General features: G+C 33.5%; 1 protein-coding gene across 1 annotated transcript in view; it reads right to left on the reverse strand.

The window, feature by feature from the left end:
* LOC118192828 (adhesion molecule nephrin-like) overlaps positions 1–10,683 on the reverse strand; it is a 534,505-nt gene extending 523,822 nt beyond the window's left edge. The window contains exon 1 of the mRNA XM_085817751.1: positions 10,581–10,683. The gene's annotated coding sequence lies outside the window, so the exon portion shown is untranslated. The remainder of the gene's footprint in view (positions 1–10,580) is intronic.
* Positions 10,684–12,455: the final 1,772 nt, after the last annotated feature.

Below are 12,455 nucleotides of genomic sequence, written 5' to 3' on the forward strand. Positions count from 1 at the left end.
CCAAAATATCAACATTTTTGTTAATCATATTTCCAATCTTATGCGATACATCTGAAATATTAATTTAGGAAAATGGGTTTGAGATGAATAATAATAGTGGTTGAATTTTATGGAAATCAGAGAGATTATTTTTCAGTGCATTTAGGTTTTCCGAGTATTTCTCTGTTTCAATTGCCTTGTGGTTATTAATATGACTTGATAAATTCTGAAAATGGGTGAAATTGTTCTCTTTCCTCTGATTTATCCACACATTTAACTTTATCTGAAAAGCAGTTATAGTCCCAGTAAATTGAAAAAGGGTTTTTTTCTTTCCCTGGAGATCTTCGTTCAGTTCGTTCAGTGTAGCTGTTATATCCATGAGAAAATACATATGGGATAACCAATTATTATCGTCCAATTGCTTATAACTGCGTTTCTGGATTCCAAAACTGCGTTATTGGCAAAAGAAGTTTTACAAATCGTTGAAGTACTTTTCCCTGCTGAGCCATCTAACATCGGAATGAAGCAATAGGATTCAATGTTCGCTATCAAGTTCATCAGTCAGCAATCAGTTCTTTTATAACGTCTTGCAACATATCTCTTATGACTATAAATGCTTACCATATTTTAACAATTCAGAAATATAAATGAATTGTTATTTTCAAAAATTTCTTTTGTTCATAGTACCTAATCGGACTGGTGAGCACAAGGTTGAGCACCGCTTATTTACAGAGACGAAGTTTGGTAATTTTATTAGTGTGAATCGATCGCTTGTTTGTAGTTAATAAAAGCCGGTTCTAGCTATATCGGTGTTACATTTTGTATTTTGGGGTAGCTTTCGTACATTGAGGAATAGGAGATTTCTGAAGTTTGGTTTAGTTTGGTTGGCTTTATGTATTAAGGCAAAGCCTCGAAAACCATCTGCCTAAGGGAAGGGATGCCTTCGTGGAGGGCATTAAAAGGAAAATTGGCTCGTATACACTTTACGCATGGAGAAAACCACGAAAATGCTCATGCAGCCAGCTCGTTCGCGTGATTAGAATCTCGAGCTGAACTACCAGCGTTTAGCGATTTTACCGCTCGGTCACCTAGTGGGCGGCTATTTCTGAAGAAGATGCCAAAGCATTAGTAATTATATTTCAATTTGCGGTATGTATTCTGAATGTATCTTCTCATTAGAATACTTTTTATTTAAAAAGGCCAAACTGGTTCTGACACAGCTTTATAAGAGAGAGTTACCTGGATAATCGAGACGTGTGACAAAAGTAGCCCAGTCTTGACAGTGCGCTATTCTAGAAGATTTGTGGTCTTTCTATTGTGTTTTTCAATTTTGCTTCATTTATCCACTCCAATCAGTAAAATTATTGAGAATGTTATTCCTTTGATATAGCCGAAGCAAATTGGCCAGTCAGTTTGCTTGCAAAGCAAAGTGCAAGCAAATCGACTGTTCTAGAAAGCAAGTTAACTGTTGCAAAGCAAACTGCAAACTGACTATTGCAGAAAGCCACCAAATCAGAATTGCAGTTCGAAGCAAATTCACTGTTATTTGTAAAATCTGACAAGCAAACTGACTGCTATAGAAAACAAGCAAAGCGCATTACGTATCCAGCAAACTGACTGTTAATCTAAGCAATCTCTAAGCAAATTGACTGTTATAGAAAGCATGTGACTGCTGCAACGCATAGATTCCAGGCATAAAGAAACAATATTCTTAAAGATATCTATAAAATTAAATACCTTGAGCTGGGTCATAATTATAAGGTTGTATTGGTAGAAGCCGAGCTTAATTTCTGCGAAATTTTTCTTTCAATTATTAATGTTCAAAATATCTAGAAAGCAAATGTACAAGTATGGGGTCAAAACAAATTTCTCGAAGATGGGTAAGATTTCAGATATTCAACACGTAATTGGCAGTGTTATTTCGTCATTAAGTAACAGTATTTTTTCTATTATGACAAAGCATTTGTGAATGTAATATGTGTGATAATAAAAATTATTTATGCGAGCTGAGTGAATGTATGTATCCCTTATTGGCGATCATCTTCCTGTTTTAGAAATTATAGTGCTATTAAAATATCTAAAGATGAGCCGCACTCTCTTTCTCAGGAAATTATACAAAGATTTCATGCAGTGGATAATAGAATATAATGGGCTAACAGTCTGAAGATTAAACTTGGGAAACATTTATGTTATGTTTTTGCCACCACAATTCTTATCAAACCAATACACTAAAGAATTAATTATTCAGAAACATGAGTTACCAATCTCTTTTTATGTGGCGATGTGTGAACTTTGAAAAGGCGAAGTTATTATTTCCAGAAACAATTCACATCATTTGTTTATAGTTTGGGAAGGAGTAAAGAATATGAATTTACGTCGTTGACGGCGTAAATTGTGTCCTGTGATCATATTCATAGATGAAGTCGACTGACTAAGATCCTTTTGGTTTCACAATATGTTCGGCGCTCGTGGCCGAATTATCGGATTTAATTGCATGTTCTGAGAAAGTTATTATTATTGAAGAGGAGGTAGATACTTGGGTGGATATAGACAATTCTGTTTTCGTCACGTTCTATCAGGCAGACATTCGAAGTTATATGACATCGCATTAAGAAAGTCATAAATTTCAGGTGATAATAAGTGTATATTGCCTTATTTAATGTATTATTTTATCTTTTTGTATCACTATCACTTTTGTATTATCTTTTTGTAAGCCTGAAAGATATGTGGGAAAAGAAGAATTACAAACTTTCATAAGCTTTGACGACATATGTTTCTCTATACCGGTACATGATGTTATGAAGCTTCACTGTACACAAAGCGAATTTTTAAAATTACGGCGACAGTTTTGTTAGTAGGCAAGCATTCGAAGTTATATGACATCACATTAAGAAAGTCATAAATTTCAGGTGATAATAAGTGTATATTGCCTTATTTAATGTATTATTTTATCTTTTTGTATCACTATCACTTTAGTATTATCTTTTTGTAGGCCTGTTAAATGTTTATTGTTACACTGATGCGTTATATATAGCTATATATCCATGTAACTCAGTTAGCCTGTATTGTGATTACTACAGAATTCGTTAAGGTTTCACATTGTAGAAGAACATTAACAGTATTTATGTTGTATCTATCCATCTCTAGCTTTGTACATGTGAAAACAGACATTGTTTCCTCACTTGCATTGCATCTTCCTTCCATCTTTGAATCACTGACTTCCACAACACACGTTTTTGCATACCTTGCACCTCTTCTTGCACAAAACACGCGAAAGTGTTTTGCGGATTTTGCAAAAGGGCTGAAACACAACAGTTTACTTGCCCCTCCGCTAAATATAGGCCTGGGCTGCTTGCAATCGAGGAATTTTTGAAGCAAAGTTAATTCCGTCAGCGGGGCCACCTGGCCAGTGTACTAACTGATACAGTGGCCGTCGGTGGGAAGAAAGAAGGGTGATAGTAAGTACGGTAATTTAAATGCGTTTCATGAAATTTAAAACCAAGTTTATATATTTTAATTTTAAATCATCTGTATTACTTTCAATATTATGTTTTCTTTTGGCCGATAGATAAAATAAAATCTGGCCGACGGCTTTCAGCGTACTATTATGGTTTTTACAGATGAATGCAAAAAGTTAGCAATCGAATAAGAATTCCTTCCTACTGAATATCCGAAAGGTTTCACAGATGATTATTCCTATCTCTATCAAAATTAAATGATTCTTTAATTTAGTCAATATGAATTATCGGGGAATAATTTGGGATAATTTATGATTCTTGGTCTTTTCAAAACGTATAAGGAAAATCCAGCGATTTTTAGTTTTCTGACGCTTCGCCATTGAAAAGATTTAATCTCGATGGTTATAGATCTGTTTAGTTTTCAAATGAGCAATATTGTTATTAGGTAACCAGAATTAACGATGCTGTACGTTTTATTTCTGTGAATTAAAGTAAGAAACTGGCAGACTACGAAAATCAAAAATACCAGGCTCGATGCTTTTTAACTGCGGCATTTTTAATGCATTCTGCGTATATTTGCTCCGGTCGCGGACACTTAGCCGACAGGACACTTAACCGACACCAGTTAACCGACAAGACATTTAGCCGACAGGGACACTTAGCCGACATGGACACTTAGCCGACAGGACATTTAGCCGACAGGGACACTTAGCCGACAGGGACACTTAGCCGACAGGGACACTTAGCCGACAGGGACACTTAGCCGACAGGACATTTAGCCGACAGGACTTTTAACCGACACGGACACTTAGCCGACACGGACACTTAGCCGACAGGACATTTAGCCGACACGGACACTTAACCGACAGATCATTTAGCTGACACGGACAGTTAGCCGACAAGACACTTAGCCGACAGGACATTTTGCTGACACAGAGAGTTAGCCGTCCAGACATTTAATTACGGGACACTTAACTATCAACACATTTATTCGACAGGACACAAAGCCGACAGTAACGTTTAGCTGGCACGTACCCAATAATTGTTCAAACTTACTATCAATTACAAATTTCTCAACTTCTCCGTAAGTTCAATTAAATTAAAGTAAATTAAGTAATTTAATTTATTTTTTAGTTCAATAAAATTAAGTAATTTAAGTTATATTTTCACTATCAGTAAAATTCATTTTTCGATTCTTAAAGATCTCATATATACTTTTAATTATTGTGTTAATTTAGCATTGTTTGATATGTATCCATGGACCTTATAAGAAATAGACCAACCCAAATGGGTTTTCTCCCTTGCCTTGGCGTATTGCCGGCTATTACCTTGACCGCATCGGGAGGAGTACGGACGACTTGCAGAAACTTAACAAATAGTTGACTATTGCAGCTCGTATAATTTTCAAGAAAAGGCTGGGGATAGCACCTCATTTCACAAATTAGAGTTTTTAGATATTTTTATTTTTGAAACTGAGATTGATTTTTAAAAATTTAGCATGTTTATCAAGCGTAATTAATGTTCTAAATAATTATAAAGCTGTTACATGCTTTCAGGTCTGGATATTTTTTAGCTTTTCCTATGCTGTAAGGAAATTTGTATCGCCTTCTTTTAAAAAATAATATTTAAATCTGAACTAATAGAAAAATTCAAACAAACAATTTTCTCTTAAAATTTTTATGCTTTTTATTGGCGTAAATAAGTGAAAAATACTAAAATCGAAAAAAAATGGATTTTTGAAAGTTTTTGCTTAAATTTCTTATTTGTACTGCTTCTTTTTAAACGTATATCTGAATATTATAGCATAATATTCTGCAAAGAAGTTTTATTTCAATAATATTTCATAATACATAATAGTGATTAACACTTTTAACACTTTAATAATTTTTATGCATTTATTCTAATGTTAAAAATTGTATTTAACTGTAATAATTAAATGTGCTAGTATTTTATAGTGATTATTTTTTAAAATTTATGTCCAGTTCTGCATAAGTTTTCTTGTTTATTGCTAATTTATTTTATTAACCCAAAGGGGCGGCAGCTCAGAAAAGCTATTAGTTTCGAAACGGCATTTTGCTTTGTTTCACTATAAATGTCCGTTTCACTTTGCAAACTGTTGCCACCAAATATTATCGCCCTGTATTATATTTAAAGAAATTAAATAATGAAGAATCTGCATGAATGCATGTATGTTTCTCTCGCACTGTGAAAGAAACAACAGAATTTTGAATCATAAAATTTTGAATAACGTAATCCTCCACCCGAACATGTTCACCTGGACGGCCTAATTTCCAATTTGTTTTAATCCATTTGATATTTTATTATATATTTGATTTGTAACTTTAGCGAAGTTTTGATTAAGAAACTTAACGAGTTCAAAGCAAGCAATGGCAACCCGGTACAGAAAATAATCTCCAGCGCGGAAATTCTAAAGATATGTCATTTTCAAATATTTTGTGATATTGTTCTTGAATTAAATTTTATGTGGTTTATTTGCGAAGAACATGATGTTTAATAAATAAAGGTAACACGCAAAATGTTACAAAAACGCTCCTTTGGGCGTAATATAAAATTATATTGCTGAGTGCTTACAGAGTTTATCTTTTTTTCCTCCTCATTACACTCAAAAAAGTTTATGCTCCGAATTTTATGAATTACTAAAATAAATAATCATCTTGCAATGTTAATAATTAATGATCATATAATCAAATAAATGATAGTCTTGTTATGTTATAAAATTTTAAAAATTACTGCCTGAAAATGCTCATAAAATCAAAGAAAATTATCAGATCTTGTTTAATTTTACCTTATTTGTTTCAAAGCATCATATGCTATCAGTATTCTTTAATTTTACTTTATTTGTACACAAAAGTAATTTCATAAGTTTTGCGTTTAGAATTTTTACCGTTTTACTAAAGTAAAGAAATTTATACAAGAATTACGTTTGGAAAAAATGCGCAAAATGCAGTAAAAAGTGCTTTTATGAGATATGTTAAATCTTGTTTGCAAAAACTGGGACTTTCATAATCTCATCACTTATACAACGTATCACATTTAATAATTAAAAACAGTTATGTGATACAAACGCCAGCGGTTTCCGTGTTAAAGTAATCCAGATCGTCCCTACTCTTTCTTACGGGCCCACCAGCGGCCGAGCGGTAACGTCTCTGAACACTGGTAGTTCGGTCCGAGGTTCGAATTCCGGGAACGGGCTGCCTGCATGGATGGTATCGTGGTTTTCCCCATGTGTAACGTGTATACGAGCTAGTTTCCCTTAAAAAGTCCTCCACGAAGGCATCCCTTTATAAAGCGCTGAAATTTCTCGTCAGGGAATATGAATGAAATTTCGAAAGGAAAAGCGAATATTTTTAGCTAAGTACGGCGGTCACTTAATTACATTTTAATGTGAGATCTTCAAAAATTATCCATAAAGCTTCTTCATTTAATCAACTGGGTTCTACTGAACACTTTCACTTCATTAATAATTTTTCTTGTTTACTTAATGATATTAATTTTCCAATCTCGCTCTTCCAAATGCTTTCAAATTTTAATACCTTTACGTTTCATTACTATTTTACGCATCACATCATGTTACATTCTTTCCCTTACTAAATCATGCGGCCGAGCGGTAAAGTCGCTGAGCACTGGTAGTTAAGTCCGAGGTTCGAATCCCGCGAACGGGCTGGCTGTATGGCCGGTTTCGTGGTTTTCTGCATGTGTAACGTGTATACGAGCCAGTTTCCGTTAGAAAGTCCTCCACGAAGGCATCCCTCCCTTAAGCAGATAACCCTAGTGTGCTTTGCCATAATTAAATACACCAAAAACACACACACCTAAATATCTATATTTGATCTATATATGTATCTGTGTCTGTGTCTTTATAACTATGATTCTAATAACAATGTTATCAATTGATATACTTTTTCAGTGAAACCAAACCCGTACAAAATCGTTTGGCTCTTCCCACTAAGGAAATTTTCTTTCCTTGTCATGAGAAATCTGAATAATGCAATAAAAATTATTGTTATTCATGAATTATACTTTTTATGGAAACATATGGTGGTGAGGATTAGTTTATCAAATATATTTTATTTTGTTATTAAAAACAATTAAAAAAAGTGAATTTTTAAGACAAGCAAAGGTATAAATTATTTGTGACCTCTATAATTTGCAGTTCATGCCACCATTCTTAAGATAAAAATTCTGTAACATTTTATTGATTACGCCTCTCGCTTAAAATACTTACTTAGGTTAATGTTTATAGCCCTAAACTAGTGCATAATGTTTAATTTAGAAGTAAAATATTCTTTAAGGTTTTGTTTTATTCATTTTCGAGAAATTTCAGCGCTTTTTCAATTTGACCAATGTACACCAAGTAGCACGATACATATCAAACAATGCTAAATTAACACTATAATTGATAGCACATATGAGATCTTTAAGAATAGAAAAATGAATTTTACTGATAGGTGAAAAAAATGACTTAAATATTGAACTTATGGAGTAGTCGAGAAATTTTGTAATTGATAGCTTAAATAATTTTTGGATACGTGTCTGTTAAACGTCACTGTCGGCTTAGTAACCTGTTGACTAAGTGTCTTGACAGGTAAGTGTCCCGTAGCTAAATGTCCTAACAGCTAACTTTCTGTGTCGGCCAAATGTCTTGTCGGCTAACTGTCCGTGTCGGCTAAATGTCCTGTCGGCTAAGTGTCCTTGTCGCGGCTAAATGACCCGTCGGCTAAGTGTCCGTGTCGGCTAACTGTCCGTGCCGGCTAAATGTCCTGTAGGCTAACTGTCCGTGCCGGCTAAATGTCCTGTCGGCTAAGTGTCCTTGTCGGCTAAATGTCCTGTCTGCTAACTGTCCGTGTCGGCTAAATGACCCGTCGGCTATGTGTCCGTGTCAGCTAAATGTCCTGTAGGCTAAGTGTCCCTGTCGGCTAAATGTCCTGTCGGCTAACTGGTGTCGGTTAAGTGTCCTGTCGGCTAAGTGTTTGTCGGCTAAGTGTGACGGACCCTATTTGCTCATGTGTTATCATTATCATCAAATAAATTTAAAATTACTTAAGTCTAATAATTTGATAAAGTATAAATATTGTTATTCGGTAAGGAAGACAAAAAATAATTATGAGTATTTTAATACTAATCACATACTGGAAGTTGCTATATATATATTTCATACCATTTTTATTTATTTGTAGTGCACAAATAAGAAAGCAAAGTGTAACTACATAAATATGAGTCACTGGTACTTTTTTATTATAACGCTCCCCAGCCAAATTTGGTGATTTTAGATTTCCATCATGTTCTTAGCTATAATTTCACTGAGCTTGAATAACTCGAATATAAAGATATTCAACACAATATATAATAATAACAATAATACTCACATGGCGTTTCTTCAGAATATTTTTAAGAATCTATTCTTGTCCTTATTATTACTATTTTATCTCATGTAACTCTTTTAGTCAACTGCTGCGCTTTGACACATATTAAGCTGTTTGTCACACCACTTCGTGGATGTCAACATGCTAGAACTAGAACATGCTACTAGAACAAAAATACAACACGGTGCTAATATACGATTACCTGGCGAACACACAGCTAGTGTTAATCGACGATCACCTGGCGAGTTTTAAAAACACGCAGCCAGATTTTGGCGAGATATCTCGGTTGGTTGGCGATTACATCTCGGAATTCGGTATAAAAAAGAAATACCGAATAATTTTCCATGAAATCGTTATTTGTGGAAGTATTTATCCTTTCATACACAGAGTTCAATTTAAAAATAAACTGAAACTTTCAGCATTAAATCAGTACGCAATGTAGAACAACTAATAATTTTTGTATGGATGTCACGATTTAAGCAAAACTCGAAACGAACATGGAAATATTAAGACTGCCTGAGTAATTCTGGCAGAGGGGGAAAATAATAGCAAATTCGATAACTAGAATTCGAGATCAAAGACTAGACTTGATGCAGCTCACAGAGATTTAATATAACTTAAAGTTCCAATACGTTAAGCAATAAGAATGAGTTATTTGTATATAATGCAAATAAACACTCATAAAAATTGCCTTTTTTCTTTCCCTTATACGTGTCTGGAATCTTTAACGTACTGAGACCCAATTTCGAAGCTGAAGTAACTGATAAATTTCGAAGAACACCACTTTCGAAAATTCAAGTAAAGCGCATGTTTCAGCTAAGTACGAAATTAAGAACTTGTAGAAATGACGTTTCATTTTAAGAAGCGTATCAAGGGAATCATTTTAAGTAAGCTTAATTAAAGGGGAAATTGTTTAAAGTTTGATGATTGATAAAATTTCGAATAAGCCACGAACTTCTGCACGTGCTTAAGCGTAACTCAAGCAAAATACTTTATTCTATTTAATTGGCACAGCTATAAATGAAACATAATGGCCAGAAAACATAAAAATGCTTAAAAATATGTGCTTTAAAGTCAATTTGTGTTTTTTGTTGCAGCAGTGGTAGATTTAAGAAAGCATAAGTTTCCATTTTAATTCCTTTTTCAAGGAGGTACATATGAATATAATATGTCGTTAGTTTTAAAAGAAGAAACGAAACATAAATACATAGAAGTTGAGATTAAAACTAAAAAAGATAAAACATAATCTTTCATATTTCATTGTGAGATTTGGTTTACTTAATCTTTATAGCAGATGACTTGCGTATTTTAAGGTCATATGAACAGTTTCGGAGAAGATTACGTTATTCATTTAAACCCCCAACCGGTAAGGACGTATATATACGGCCTAGAATACTTTTTGTGATATCTGTAAGAACGTATATATACGTATATACGTGCATATTAAAATATGTTAAAGACATTAAGGCAGTATATTAAAAGTACACGAATCCAGGTATAAAATACCAAAAGAATTTTTAAATTAAAATCAAGGAAATATTTTTTTTTTCAAAGCAGTTCTAGGAAATTTATGATTTCTTAGCGAAGCCCCTGGCTAGTCAGAGGGTTTTTACTTTCTTTCATATAATTATTTTTGTTTACATAAATCTCGTTATTATACATTTCGCTCTTGGTTATTTACTAAAGTTCCAAAACTGCATAAGAGAGTCAAAAATGCAAAATTATTACATGCCATTTTGTCTATGAAAATCGTACTTACCAGTCGTATCTTCTAAGCTGTTGACTGGCTTTATCTTTATCCCAGGAATACCTAGAAAAGAGTAATTTATAATCAAAACAATGTCTTTTTACTGAATTAAGACAATAAGTCTATATTTTCATAGCGATTGCGTTTTAAAATCCTCTGACGGAAAAGGCCGTATAAACACGGCCTAGAATATATTTGTGATATCTATCAGAACGTATATATACGTGCATCTTGAAATATGTTCAAGAAATACATTTATTTAAATTTACGCTTGTTTCGTTTCTTTATCAAAAATGATCTTACTTAAAAAATAACCCTCGACTGTATGTAGCCATTACTTAACATAAGATTTTTTTTTCAATTTTTATCTAAGCTTTGAGAAATAAAACATGTTTTTTATAACGTAATTTCATTTTAATATATAAAGAGGACGAATACCCGTTGGCTGTCTTTGCCATCATGCCGACTATGTGTTCATTTTTTATTTTTTGTTGGCAACGTGAACCTATTTTAGTTGTACGAGAACCTATTTAGTATTTAGTAATATTAATATAAATAATTAGAATCAGTGGTATCAATATCTGAATTAAAAGTATTACCATACCTAGTGAAACTTGCGAAATGAATGAAACCAACCTGACGATAATAAAGAAGTCCAGCTATCATTGTTTCGTTTTTCGCTAGTAAGAACATCTCAAGCTTAATGATTCCATATTTCAGCCAGGTCAGTTCACGCGATTAGATCGCTATTCATTGCTCGTTTCAACACATGTGCGTACACATCTTATTGTCTTCAGAATCTTCGCCCGTACCACACATACTGTCGTTCTTGTCGATTTTAAACATAGGTACATGCATCTGGGACGAAAGAGAATTTCGTATAATTGTCTGCCGTATCAGAAAAGGCGGACAGAATGAAAATTAGCGTAACGGATTTGAAGATATCCCTCCGTAGATTTTTTTTATTTCAGAACAATAAAATGTTTCATCGCCTAGAGAATTTCTTATCAGTGTTTAAAATGTTGCAAGGTATTGTGAATAACCCAGCGTTAATGAATATATTTCTGTTCTTATTAATGTATAGAGTCAACCACAATGCAATTACACAGGCATACAAATAATTAATAGAGGGCTTTAAAAACGGGTCGAAACAAATGTAAATTTACCTTGCAGTTATAATAAGTTTTACTTTATGTGGTCCTTAGCTAGCTGTTATTTATCTAGATTGTTATCCATTTCATTCGTAACAGTTTTCGTTAAATAGATAGTAAAGACCTACAATATAGCAAACTAAGCGGAATTACTCGATGCCAGTTACGTTAGATTGAGAGTAATGTATTTATTTTACTCATCATTTATCATTTGACAATTAGCATCATAGCATATGACATGTCATAAGGAATATGGTGCATCATTGTAATGCATAAACACTGCCAAAGAAAAAAACGTATTATTTAATACATACACCACAATTGACTACGTAATCATAGAATCATATGGTATATATACCCATATGATGACATATGGGTCAGCAGAAATAAAAACGGTACTTACGTATTAACGCAACCAGGCCAAAATTCGCATAAATCGCCAAATTTGGCGACCCTGCTTACGGCAACCCTACGTGTTATACGTAGTTTTTCGTAAAGAAATTATTTTTCCTTACTGGTTAGATTCAATGCCCTGAAATACCTTAACTATGGGTATTTGGGATCTGCCTGCGAGTGAAAAAGATGCTGTTGAATTGTTGCAGGGATATGGAATTATATCGAACGAACGTACTTGTAAAAATTCTCATAAAATTTGCGAAAATATCAAGGAAGGAAGCATCATTTATTCGGATTGCTGGAAAGGATACAATACAAGTGAGTTCGAAAATGCTGGATT

The sequence above is a fragment of the Stegodyphus dumicola genome, chromosome 5, assembly GCF_044657685.1.
Source record: "Stegodyphus dumicola isolate Sdum_Otavi_A_Nest chromosome 5, ASM4465768v1".
In the NCBI taxonomy this organism is placed as follows: Eukaryota; Metazoa; Arthropoda; class Arachnida; order Araneae; family Eresidae; genus Stegodyphus; species Stegodyphus dumicola.